This window comes from Nicotiana tomentosiformis, chromosome 3 (genome assembly GCF_000390325.3).
Source record: "Nicotiana tomentosiformis chromosome 3, ASM39032v3, whole genome shotgun sequence".
Classification (NCBI taxonomy): domain Eukaryota; kingdom Viridiplantae; phylum Streptophyta; class Magnoliopsida; order Solanales; family Solanaceae; genus Nicotiana; species Nicotiana tomentosiformis.
In genome coordinates, this window is record NC_090814.1 from 127,384,733 (window position 1) to 127,399,125 (window position 14,393).

Here is a 14,393-nt window from a genome sequence, read left to right on the forward strand (position 1 = left end):
AAAAGAGAGAGAGAGTTATGGGGGGAAATGAGGGAATTTTTCAGATTTTTTAGGCTTTAAATACCTCTTGAGAGATCAAATATGGACCATTAGATCAAGAGATAATCAATGGGTGAGATTTGTTCTTGGGTCACTTAATGAACGACATAGTTTTGAGGCAAAACTACGTCGCTTCGGACCCTTTCAAGGGCATCCCCTTATCTTGCACTTTTGGCCACTTTCTCTTTCAAATTTGGCCCAATTTCTTTCTTAATCCTACTTATTAAACTAAATTTACACAAATAAATAAATTAATTAAGTAACTTATTTAAATGATCAATTAACTAGATTAATTCACCAATTGAATAGTTAGTTAATTCCTAAAATGCACAAAAATGCACAAATAAAGAAAGAACTATTTTTTGGTTTTTTTATGATAGGAAATATGCAATCAAAGACACAAAAATTGAAAAATATAATTAAAGCAACAAAACACTAATGACTTTAGGAGGTGTTAAAACAGTACAAAAATTAGGTATTCACAGCTGCCCCTCTTTGCTCGAGAACATGAAGAGTTTTCGTGTAAAGAAAAGTGAATGCCATGGCTAATTTTTGCTCACAAATCACTCCAATGAAAGCATTTTTTTAAAAATAAAATGGTGACCGAACCCTGCTTCTGAGGTAGCCTTCATATCCTTGTTTAGAGGAATCAGGTCAGTGTAGTTTTGGAAAACTTTGGTAGCTGAGACTACCAGACACTAGATTTAAGACTATTGTTGCTGCTGCTATTGCTGTTACTGTTACTTGCTGCTTGCATCAAAAGGAAAAGAGAAAGAACTACATATATCTGGAAACTAAGAGTTACAAAATTCCTAATCTATGTGTCTTGTGGAGTCAAAACTTAATTCTTGACCTACTCGCTTGTGTTGAGCTTAGATTGGATCTTGATGCTCTTTGAGGAAAGGATCATGGCTCATTCTCGATTGCTTGCTTTCTAGATCAGAATTCGGGAAAATGAAACTCGAGAAGCTGGGCTGCTGACACATTATCCAAGCTAACTCCAACTATCTTGTGACCGAAAAACTTCTTTATTCTGATGAGAAAGCTGAAACTGCAAGCTTTAATCGTCACTTATGCAATGCGGCGGAGCCTGCAAAGCCATCAAAGAAGAACAAAACGAACAAAATTTTTCTGCCGCAGTTTGGCACTAAGAAAATTTTGTGAGTTAGAGAAAGCTAAAGTATCCAATTTGTTGAAATGAAGAAAACGGGAGTAGTATAAACTAACTATGTGAGGATATGCAACCACGAGGGGAAGTAACTTATGTTACCAGAGGAAATGGAATTAGAGGATGGTACCCTGTATTACAAAAAAGGGAATGTAACCAGGGGTTGGTACCTTTTATTATCGAAAGAAAATATAACTAGGGGTTGGTATCCTATATTATCGAAATGAGTGTAACAAAGGGTTGGTACCCTGTATTACCGAAAGGAATGTAACCAGGGGTTGGCACCCTGTATTACTGAAATGAGTGTAACCAGGGGTTGGTACCCTATATTACGGAAAGGAGTGTAACAGAGGCTGGCACCCTGTATTACTCAAAGAAGTGTAACTAGGGGTTGGCACCCTATATTATTGGGAAGGAATGTAACCAGGGGTTGATACCATGTATTACTGAAAGAAGTGTAACCAGGGGTTGGCACCCTGTATTACTGAAAAGGAATGTAACCAGAGGTTGGTACCCTGTATTACTGAAAGAAGTGTAGCCAGGGGTTGGTACCCTGTATTACATAAAGGAGTGTAACCAGGGGTTGACACCCTGTATTACTGAAAGGTGTGTAACTAGGGGTTGGTACCCTGTATTACTGAAAGGAGTGTAACCAGGGGCTGGCACTCTGTATTACTGAAAGGAGCGTAACCAGGGGTTGGTGCCCTGTATTACAGAAATGAGTGTAACCAGGGGCTGGCACCCTGTATTACTGAAAGGATGCTGAATCCCCTGGGCGAAAAGGTTCTACCTAGGTTAAACTACGAAAAGCAAACCTGGGCAAAGAGTACTTCTACCCGAAAATATGAGCTGGAACCCCCTAGGCGAAATGATTCTACCTGGGCTAAGCTACATTTAACAGTCTGAGCAAAGAGTACTTCTACCCGGAAACTATGAGTTGGATCTCCCTAGGCGAAAATGTTCTACCTGGGTTAAGCTATGAAAAACAAGCATGGGCGAAGAGTACTTCTATCCGAAAATATGAGCTGGATCCCCTAGACGAAAAAGGTTCTACATGGGTTAAGCTATTGTAAAACATTTAAGCGAAGAGTACTTCTACCCGGAACTATGAGCTGGATCCCCCTAGGTGAAAAGGTTCTAACTGGGTTAAGCTACAAAAAACAGCCTGAGTGAAGAGTACTTCTACCCGGAACTATATGTTGGATCCCCCTAGACGAAAAAGTTCTACCTGGGTTAATCGACGAAAAGAAAACCTGGGCAAAGAGTACTTCTACCCGAAAATATAAGCTGGATCCCCTTAGGCGAAAAGGTTCTACCTAGGTTAAGCTACGAAAAGCAACCTGAGCGAATAGTACTTCTACCCGGAACTATGAGCTGGATCCCTCTAGGCGAAAAGGTTCTACCTGGGTTAAGCTATGAAAAACAAGCTTAGGCGAAGAGTACTTCTACCCGGAAATATGAGCTAGATCCCCCTAAGCGAAAAGGTTCTACCTGGGTTAAGCTACATAAAACATCCTGAGCGAAAAGTACTTCTACCCAGAACTATGAGTTAGATCCCCCTAGGCGAAAAGGTTCTACCTGGGTTAAGCTACGTAAAACATCCTGAGCGAAGAGTACTTCTACCTGGACCTATAAGCTGGATCCCCCTAGGCGAAAAAGTTCTACCTGGGTTAAGCTACGTAAAACAACCTGAGCGAAGAGTACTTCTACCCGGAACTATGAATTGGATCCCCATAGGCGAAAATGTTCTACCTGGGTTAAGCTACGAAAGACAAGCCCGGGCGAAGAGTACTTCTATCCGGAACTATGAGCTGGATCATCCTATGCGAAAAAGCTCAACCTAGGTTAAGCTACGAAAAACAACTTGGGCGAAGAGTACTTCTACCCGAAAATATGAGCTGGATCCCCCTAAGCGAAAAGGTTCTACCTGGGTTAAGCTACATAAAACATCCTGAGCGAAAAGTACTTCTAGCCGGAACTATGAGCTGGATCTCCCTAGGCGAAAAGGTTCTACCTGGGTTAAGCTATGTAAAACAACCTGAGCGAAGAGTACTTCTACCCGGAACCATGAGCTGGATCCCCCTAGGCGAAAAAGTTCTACCTAGGTTAAGCTACGTAAAACAGCCTGAGCGAAGAGTACTTCTACCCGGAACCATGAGCTGGATCCCCCTAGGCGAAAAAGTTCTACCTGGGTTAAGCTACGTAAAACACCCTGAGCGAAGAGTACTTCTACCCGTAACTATGAGCTGGATCCCCCTAGGCGAAAAGGTTCTACTTGGGTTAAGCTACGTAAAACACCCTGAGTGAAGAGTACTTCTACCCGGAACTATGAGCTGGATCCCCCTAGGCGAAAAGGTTCTACCTGGGTTAAGCTACGAAAAACATCTTGAGCGAAGAGTACTTCTACCCGGAACTATGAGCTGGATCCCCTAGGCGAAAAGGTTCTACCTGGGTTAAGCTACGTAAAACAACCTGAGCGAAGAGTACTTCTACTCAAAACCATGAGCTGGATATCCCCTAGGCGAAAAGGTTCTACCTGGGTTAAGCTCCGAAAAAACAACCTGGGCGAAGAGTACTTCTACCCGGAACTGTGAGCTGGATCCCCCTAGGCGAAAATGTTCTACCTGGTTTAAGCTACGAAAAAACAACCTGGGCGAAGAGTACTTCTACCCGGAACTGTGAGCTGGATCCCTCTAGGCGAAAAGGTTCTACCTGGGTTAAGCTACAAAAAAACAACCTGGGCGAAGAGTACTTCTACCCGGAACTGTGAGCTAGATCCACCAAGGCGAAAAGGTTCTACCTGGGTTAAGCTACCAAAATGATATGTATGAACAATAGTGATGCATGCTGAAAATAAAAGAAAATGGAGATTTTGCGAAAACTTACCTTTGGTGACATTCGTCCTTTAGGAATCGACATTCTGCACTGCTTTGTTCCTGCTGCAAACAAAGAAAAAATGTGAGTTTGAAAAAGTGATGGTCGATTTGTGGCCTTGATGTCTTTGGCAGCTTGGCTTTGTGCCCATCTTTTTTATGATGACTTCCTGAATACCACGGTTGGCCGCATGGGACTTAACTTTCTCAACTTTATTTTTACTTTGTGGCATTTCACTTTCGACTTCTTTCCTCAACACCTTCAATTTCAGAGCATTGGGGGAACCTTTGGCTTTTCAACCTTTGCCAAAACGGTTAGCCACTTGAGACTTAATCTTTTCAACTTCATTTTGCTCTTGTAGGCACTTTCAATTTGATTTCATCCTTACCAGAGTTTTTGATTTCGAAGCATCAGCCGCCATGGCCAGTCGGGGTCAACTTGATGCCCATGCCGAGTCTGGGTGCCTTTTTTGCATATTAGCTTGTATCAAACCAGAGTCCTGTAAATCAGTCTTGCTATCCCTTCTTTTCCTCAGAGTTAGACCAAAAGGGATTCAAGGAAAAACAAACAGTAGAATGTAGAATGAATTTAGACAAGAGGTATCCCTTTCGGGGAAAGGAAAGAAGGACTTATCTGGAGTACATGGAGATTTCAATGAACATGACATACTTTTTGGACTGGATGCATAATCTGTGTAAACTGTCTGACTCTCAGAAATTCATCAAAACTTTTGCCTCAAAACTGAGAAACAATGCCCAGGATTGTCAATACCAATGGTTGTGAATATCCTTTTTTCGATCAGTAGTGCCCTTTGCGGGTTTTCACCAGCTAATCTCTCTTATTTCTCTTCTCACCATCGCCTTATAGTGCCCTTTGCGGGTTTTCACTAACAAGACTCTCTCATTTTCATTTTCTCTGCTCTGTAATGCCCTACGATGGCCGTGAGGATTTTCACCAATAAGACTCTCTTATTTTATTTCTCTCATTTGGTTGTATCAGATCCAAGTAACTGTATCCTCCAATTCTTGAACATTCTAGTTGATTGATCGGAAGGACTTGAAAAGGATTTGGGTAAAAAAGATTTGGATTGAATTACAACTTTGGAACCTTTAAAGCGAAACCATCTTCGATCATCTGTAACAACTGCCCTAGTTTTATTTTTTTTTGGAAATGTTGATTTTTATTTTGGTGTGACTGAACCCCAGAGAGAGGCTGCCTACGTATCCTTTCGGAATCAAGTCGAACGTAGTTCAATTAACATGAACTTGTTTGATTTTTTTTATTTTTCATTTTTTTTTCTTTTCTCTTTTTTTTCCATAAAACTTCCAGGATCCAAAGAGGGTAATCAAAGAAAAGTAACCGGCTCAAAAGGGTTTGCAAAGGGTTGATAGTGTTTGGGTAGTGACAATGAAAGCCTTCGTTATCCTAATCAGAGAACATTAAAGATGCGTAAAAAGGGTCAAACATAATATCTTTTGGCAGTGTCTGTATAGACAGTTGTCTCAGAGACATTTCCTTCGATATCTCCCAAATTCGACGCTCCCTTTTGGCAGTAATCTTGTTACAATGTATGAACCATTCCAATCTGGAGCCAATTTTTCTTTGGCTTCTTCATGATGCTAGAGGATACATCTTAGGATGAGTTGCCCCACTTCGAACTTTCCGGGCCGCACTTTCTTGTTGTAGGCACGGGCCATTCTTTGTTGGTACAACTGTCCGTGGCAAACTACGGCCATAGGTTTTTCATCAATCATAGTCAATTGTTCCAAGCCGGTTCTTGACCCAATCTTTATCCTTAATCTCGGTTTCAACAATGATCCGAAGAGAGGGAATTTCAACTTCTTCCGATTTCATTTGGACTTGGCTTAGGCCTAGTGTTCCAATTCTTTGTTTATTTTCTCACTAGCCTTATCTTTAACATATTCTGCTTCTTGATTCATTATTTCGAGGTCTGACGGCGTTTTAGGATCTGGGCATAAAGTCCGCAAGCATGTCATGTTATTAAAATCTGCATCAACAGAACTTCAAAAAGAGAATAAGAAAGGTGACAAGATTAAGAAAAGAGAACATTCCTAGACAATGAAATATTAATTTCATTTAATTGATTCTTCTGTCTCGGCAATGGATGCAATGGCTTTCAATGCTGGATCAAATTCCTCGTCTTCACGAATTATTCCAACTACTGGATCATTGGTGTGAACATGCAAAGGATTGTTCATCATATTAAGGGCATCTTCATCCCTAAGCATTATTGCCTTGACCTCGATGAGGTCTTCCACTACTCTCTTAAGATTCCAACAGTCTTCCGTATCATGTCACACTGCTCTAGAGTGGTATTCACATCTAGCATTAGCCCAGTGCGAGGGGGACTCTGGGCTTGGCCGGTTCGGGGCCACTGGCTGCAACAGACCTAGCCTGACTAGCTTTTGGAACAAGCTCGAGTATGATTCACCAATAGGGGTGAACTGATTCTTTTTGAAAGGCTCTCTTGGGCAAGGATTGTATTGGGGATCATTTGGTTGGGGGATTATATGGAGCTTGGTAAGAACGGGCATTTTTGAAAAGTGGATCTCGGTTTTGTGTATAATGCAGTGGCCGTATGTAAGGTTGCGTGTTCATCACTGCATAGGGGAGGCGGTGCAACGACCTGTGATGTGGCTTTAAAGGTAGCATAACTCAAGATTCGACCCGTTGTTTTAAACCATTTTCGATCATCTCCCCAATTTTGATAGTCTCGGCGAACAGATTACCCATAGCGGACATCGTGTTCTGGAAGTAATCCGCCTCTTGGGCCTATTGGAAGACCGTAACCATTTCTGCTTCGTCCATATGAGTCTTTACGATGGCGGTTTGTTCGCGCCCTTTGACAGCATATTCATGGTAACTTTTCGCCGTTTTCTTTGTCAAACTGGACACAGAGTTCTCTTTTTTTCCTTTTCTTTTCTTTTTTTTTTTTTGCTTTTTGTTTTCTTTGTTATTTTTGTCACACTTTTTTTTTCTTCTCTCTTTTTTTTTCAGTTTATTTGATGCAATAATCAAATCTGATGGGGATTGCCTACGTATCATGACGCCGCATGAATCAGATCTTGCGTAGTTCAGGAAGATTGGGAATAGACTGACCCATTTTTCATTTTCTTTTCTTTTTTTTTTTTATTTATAAAGACTTTTAAATATAGTTTTTGAGTTTTTTTCTTCTTTTTTATGGAATTTTGAATTTTTTTTAAAAAAAAGGAATTCTAAAGAAGGAAGAAAATATTTTGGATTTTGATTTGAAGATTCTTTTTGTTCTTTTTTTTCGAATGAAAGGCTTCGGAAAAGAAGGAAAATAATTTTGGATTTAATTTTTTTTTTTTGAATTTTCTAAGGAAAGAATTCTAGAGAGGGAATCAAGGAAAGGAAAATTATTTTTGAATTTTTTTTTAAAAAAAATTGGGGCCGGAACCGATGAGGTTTTCCTACGTATCTCATATTCGGTGAGAATCAGACCCGCATAGTTCGGTGGATGAGAAATAAAAAGGTAAACTAACTCTTTTTTTTTTCATATACAATTAATCCGAAAAAATCTCCTAGCAAAGAAAATATTTTCAATTTTTTTTTTTGATTTATTTTTTGTTTTTTTTGAATTGGTGAAAGAAAAATTTTTAAAGAAGAAAAAAATAAAATATATATATAAAATAAAATAAATATATATATACATTTTTGAATTTTGAATTTTTTTTTAAAAAAAATTTCAAAAGAAAGAAAATATTTTTTGGATTTTGGGAGAAAGACTTTTTTTTTTAAAAGAAAAAGAAGAAAATATTTTTGGATTTTTGGTCTCAAAAAAAGAAACTTCTAAAGAAGCAATTAAAGGAAGATATCTTTTTGGATTTTTGAAAATTGGGGGCCGGAACTGATGAGGTTTGCCTACGTATCTCACATCCGGTTTGAATCAGATTCGCGTAGTTCGGTCAAAACCGACTATTTTTTATTTTTTTTATTTTTTTATTTTTATGAAAATTAATCTTTAAAAACCATATGTACAAGACCACATCATTTTTTCTCTTTTCATTCCACTAATTTATGCTGAAGTCGGTCGACATGCAAGCCTCCCAAATAATGCAACAAGTAGCACATAACATGACATAATGGTCTCAACAAGGTACCTATCCTAAAATAGAACTCGGCCCCTGCGTCGAGCGATGCTAAGTCAAATGCACATGATGCAAATAAAGCGTAGCCTACTAGGGATATTCATTGCTTGTGGCTTGTTCTTCTAAGTTTGTAAATCCTAAAGGAAATGGTATCTAGACCTGGCTTACCCGGGTGGACAACCCGAGCCGAGAAGCGTCAAGCGTCACAGTAGTAGAATAGCACTGGCTAGCTAACGGCTCTCCCACCTAAACACGTGTGACTAAATCCTTCACCAGAAGCTCGTAGGCTAACTGGCTTTATCTCAAGACAGAAATTTTGTGATGCTGGTAGGCAAACACAACATAACTAATTATCAGAAGACTTAGAGGGATGCGAGAGAAGATACAATTTATATGTACAGTTCAACAATATCAAAACGGTAAAAACTCGACAAGTAATACATTAGGCCGAAATAAATAACAATATATACAAAAATTAATAAAGCCAAATAAAGTCAATGTACAAGCTCGAATTCTTGAAGTCCCCAGCAGAGTCGCCAGAGCTGTCACACCCCTTTTTCTACCCGCAAAATAATATTATGTGGATTAAAGAATTTTTTCAATTAAGGTGACAAAATTGAGTAGGGATTATTTTATTTACAGAATCGCCACTTGGAATTGATTTTGTTGGTGTTCCAAGTCACCTTTTATTTGAATCCCTAATCAAATGAAGATTTGACTTTATTATTATTGGTGTGCGAAAATTAAGTCCGGGTAAGGAATTCTGTTAACCGGGGAGAAGGTGTAAGGCATTTCCCGAATTCCGTGGTTCTAACACGGTCGCTTTTATTGACTAAAATTTGGCTTGAATTATTTTTGGATAAAGTGTGTATTATTTGCCTTAAGTTACTATTGTATAGTGCTGCTTAATAATTAATAATTTTGGCCTAGAGCGTGCAAGCACACAAAGTCCTTATTTGATTATATGTATTAAAACAAAGAACGTGTCGGTACACATGGTTTAAATACAATTAATATTAAAAAATCAAGGAGCGGGAATGCACACATGACTACTTTATTAAAAATAATATTGACCAAGGATCGTGTATGAACACATGGTCTACATCTCAAACGTGCCTAAAATTGCCTATCGCTTAAATTAATTAAAAAGCACTTCTTTTTTATTTATTACTTATTCGACTGAAAAAAAATATTATTATTAAAAATAATTTTCACTAATGCAAGACATTAAATCCGGGTAAGCTTATGTTAAATTTTTATGGTATTGGGCCACTTATTTTATTTAACAAAAGACAATTTATTAGTTTAAAGAAAATGCTCATCTTGCTTTCTATTGTCATTGGGCCTACAAATTTTAGCTTATTTGGCCCATGTCGCTTAAGAGCCTCGATGACCAAGACAACATAAAATAACAAGTATTCTTCTAAGCCCAAATTGCTTCTTACATTGATGTCCAAACTAAAAATTATTTTTTTCATAAAAGAAACTTACATGCTAATTATTATCTTTTATCTTCTTAACCAACTATTTCTTAAGGACTAACATAATATTTCTACTCATCTACACCAATCATGGCACTAATCAAACTATATTCATTAACAATATAAAAATCACGACTAAAAATAAAAATTACAAAAAACGGTAATACTTCAATGCTAAAGAGAAGAACTATATTAAGTATAACATTATGTTGACTATAATTCAAAGCATCAAAACGTTTAAAGCTAGAAGTCTTTCTTAGATAATTATACATAAATCATGAAAGTAACTCACGGAAAAGAGCCCAAACTAAACAAACATGGTTAAAAGTGGGGTCGTTATCTTTTCCTTAAACTAAGTAATCTTAACAGAATGCAATTTCAATCACATATATAAAGAGGAAAACGATAATTTAACTAATTATTAACAGATTTACATGATGATAACACTAATATAACATTTATCTTGAAACAAAATCAGATCTAATATGTTCCATCAACCAAACCGGGATCAAATCCTTCTTATTATCATCAAGAATCTGCAATATAAGAATTTGAAAGTTACCTGATTTGTGGAATAATAAAATACAGCAGTGCAGCAACAAAAAACTCAGCAGCAAATACAGTAGAAACAACAACAACTCAAGTGTTAAGACAACCTAGAAAACTCAACAAAGATACTTGAAACTGGTAGCTATCAACTTCACAAATTACCTAAGGGATCTTTTTATTTTTCTCGAGGTTTTTGCACTCAAATAATCCTCACAAAATTTTGAAATTTCAGCTTGTTATATGTATTAAGCTGCTGATTTTTCTCAAAGATATATGTCTAAAAGCAACTCTCCAAGATGTGTCTCAGTATAAGATAAAGTGTGTAATAGAGTGTCCCCCCTTTTCAGTGAGCAAAGAGCCCTTTAAATAGGCAAATAAATCAGATTTTTTGGACAGATTTTGGTTCACCAAAAGTCTGTCCAAAAGACTGACTTTGTGTGCTAAACACTGTTCAAAAGCTGTCAAAAATTATTGTACTTGTCACCACACAATGACTTTTGAGTTTTGCACTCCAAAGTCTTTGGACAGTAAAAACAACCAAACTTGTACTATTCCTTCTTTAATTTCAGTTTTTATCAACACAAAAATTCAAATAATCAAATCCAATAAAAATAAATTCACTAAGCACTTGAAACTTCTATCATAAACTATCATGACTAAGCAAATAGCTATTTCAAAACTAATGAGTAACTAATTATCAGTGATTAATAACTATGAACGACTAAGCTAACATAAATTAAATACAACTAATAATATAAATATAAATAATCATAATAAAAATAAATAAATAAATAAATCAATCAAAAATTATGCTAGACATAAACTAAATACAATACAATTAGAAAAAATAGACAAAGAAAATGAGAATAGGGGTATTTCCAAACGAGGGTGTTCGGGGTGGTCGCCGGAATTTGACCGAATTTTTAGTTACCGGATTTTCGGGATGGAATTGACATCAATAGGTAGGCCTTGATGAGCTCTATCCATTGATGTAGGTATTGTGGGGTGGTAGCGGCCAGAACTTCAAGATTTTGGGCAAAAAAGTGACGGCTAGAGTTTCCTAGATCTAAAATTCATGGCGTTTGAGGGGGTTTTGCAGGATTTGGTTTGGAGATATAGAAAGAGGAGGTTGTAGAGATTACATGGTGTGAATTTGGGAGTATTTGGAGGTTGGCCGCCGCAGGTGGGTGATTTCCGGAGGCGACGACGGCGGCGGAGAGAAGAGAGAGAAGAGAGAAAGAGTTATTGGGGAAATGAGAGAATTTTTCAGATTTTTGAGGCTTTAAATACCTCTTGAGAGATCAAATATGGACCATTAGATCAAGGGGTGATCAATGGGTGAGATTTGATCTTGGGTCACTTAATGAAACGACGTAGTTTTGAGGCAAAACTACGTCGTTTCGGATCCTTTCAAGGGCAGCCCCTTATCTTGCACTTTTGGCCACTTTCTCTTTTAAATTTAGCCCAATTTTTTTCTTAATCCTACTTATTAAACTAAATTTACACAAATAAATAAATTAATTAAGTAACTTATTCAAATGATCAATTAACTATATTAATTCACCAATTGAATAGTTAGTTAATTCCAAAAATGCACAAATAAAGAAAGAACTATTTTTGTTTTTTTTATGATAGGAAATATGCAATCAAAGACACAAAAGTTGGAAAATATAATTAAAGCAACAAAACACTAATGACTTTAGGAGGTGTTAAAACAGTACAAAAATTAGGTATTCACAATGAGTATTAACTCTATGACCGATTAAAATCTAGAATTAAGAATAATAAAAATTGAAGAAGTGTCAACATTAGTTATAGTTTACTACTTAGTCTTTTTCTATTTTATTTTTTTATTTTTACTAATATAGATTTAATTGGTTATACTTTTATAACAAAAAAATAATTCAAACCTACACCAATTAATAGCTACTCTTTACTTATTACCGTGGATTTTTTTATTTTTTGATATTACTTGTCTTTTATAAAATTACTGTGTTACATAAAATAAGGAAAAGATTTTGCGCAATAGATATAATATAATAGGACTTTTTATATATAGTTCAAAAAGGAAGAATTTAATGTTATAAAATTTAGTAGATTTAGATCTCCTAAATATTGGAAAAAACTTAAGTTCTCAAAAAAAATATTCTTGAAATTAAAGAGTTAACTCCTTGTTTTAAATTGGAAATTGATATATTACCGATATTTTGTCTTAGTTCATTATCAAAACGTTGAATATAAAAAACCAGTTGAAATTGCATGACTAAATTCCGCGTATACCATTTTGAATCATATATGAATGCAAAATTTATACAACCATGCATGTTTATTAGTAGAAATATACTCGATTTTGAATTTCTAAATACAGTATTAGGATTTTCAACATAATTCAAATAATGAAAAATTTATTAACCAAAATTTAGTTAATTTTAAAAGTTTTAAATATTTAAAAAATTAAATTACAATTTTGTCCAATGTGATTAGAAACCAAAATTTAGAAAATGTAATTGTTTAAAATTCGGAAGAACTAAAAGGCGTGCGAAGCTTACGTGTTACTTGAGTTTGAGTCAAATAATGATTAAATTGCTTATAACAAAATAAAGAAAAGGAAGAACTTGAAAATAAAAACTTTTCTAAGATTCCTAACGTGTTTAAAACTTCTTTTCGTTTTTGCTTACCAGAATAGCCAATAAGTTTGGTAGAATTAGACTAAAAGATGTAAAATTTACGTTTAATTTGGATTTGGACAAAGCTAGAGTTTTATTTTATTTAAGTTGGATTCTAATAATGATTAAATCATTTCAAACAAAATAAAAAAGGCAAAGACTTGAAAATAATTATGACTTCAAATAAGGAAAGAATTTAATAATAAAAATTTTAGTAGATTTCAAATTCCTAAATATTAGGATAATAATTTAATTACGATTTTATCCAATGTAAAAACTATTTTTAAAAGGTAAAAAAGGCGAACGACATTTCGCTAAGGGTCTTCGTGCTTTTAATATAATATTAGTCTCTATGAACGTGCGTTGCACGTAAATATTCAATATGTTTAATGATTGCATGTCGATGTCAATCAATAATCTTTATTTTGCCTTGAAAATTTGTATTTTTATAATAATAATAATAATAATAACAACAATAAAAATAATAATATAATTCCATGTAGATAAGCTTTCAACTGTTGGATAGTTTAAATCTTTTATGTTATTCGGTGTAAAGTATTGTGTGACTTGTGTCCTATTCAAGTGCGTACTTTATCTAACTCTAAAGTAACTCTAATTCAACTACTATGGATATGAATTCTTCTAGGAATTAACTTTGACTTTATATTACAATTGTAACCAATGTTGGAATTTATCAGCAAACTTAGACATAATTCACCACAAAGATTTAAAATTCTACTTTCATGATTGTAGTAGTTGTTTATATTAGACCGGGAATCGAAATCCAGAAATAGTATTAGTTTAAAACTCTATTTTTAAATATGATATTTTTTAAATTAACAAAACACCAACAGAATCATGGTAGAATATGACAAAAGGGTATACAAGTCAATTAATATTTCGGAGATATTATAGGTGTTTAACATTTAACGTAAAATATTTATACTTTTATAATAATATATATAAATATAGATAATGATATAGATAATTAACAAACCGTAGGAATGCCTCAATAATACGCTAAAGGAAAACAATTGAGATGTTGGTCTAGAGTTACTTTAGATTAGGAGTAGGTAATACGACCATCTAATGTTCTCCTAAAATTCTTGTTTAAACAGAAGATTATGGTGAAAAAAAATTATTTCTCTTCTAGATCTTATTTATTAAAAAGGGTAAAAAACTTACAGAGAACACAAAATCGGTTTCCAAACAATAATTAAATTATTTTAAAAGAAGACGCTGCAAAATCAACAATTGAAAAAAAACAATGACGATAGCATTAGGAACTTGTAATCATTAAATTTCATGAATATTTTATTGATCAAAATTTCACACTTTAAACACTCCACACCTTATAAAAGATCCCATTATATTCTTTTCTCATTATTTTCCCTTTGATCAATTAGACGATATCTAAGACTAACCTTAAAAATCTATATATTATATTCTCTAACTCATAATAATAATGTATAAAGTGCGACTG

The 14,393-nt window shown here is 35.1% G+C and overlaps 1 long non-coding RNA gene across 1 annotated transcript; it reads right to left on the reverse strand.

Annotated features, from left to right (window-relative positions):
• Window positions 1-10,086: 10,086 nt before the first annotated feature.
• On the reverse strand, window positions 10,087-11,480 carry LOC138907203 (uncharacterized). Its single transcript, XR_011414979.1, has 2 exons — window positions 11,176-11,480; window positions 10,087-10,231 (listed from the first exon to the last, which is right to left on the reverse strand). It is a non-coding gene; the product is annotated as an uncharacterized lncRNA (long non-coding RNA).
• Between the last annotated feature and the right edge of the window lie 2,913 nt (window positions 11,481-14,393).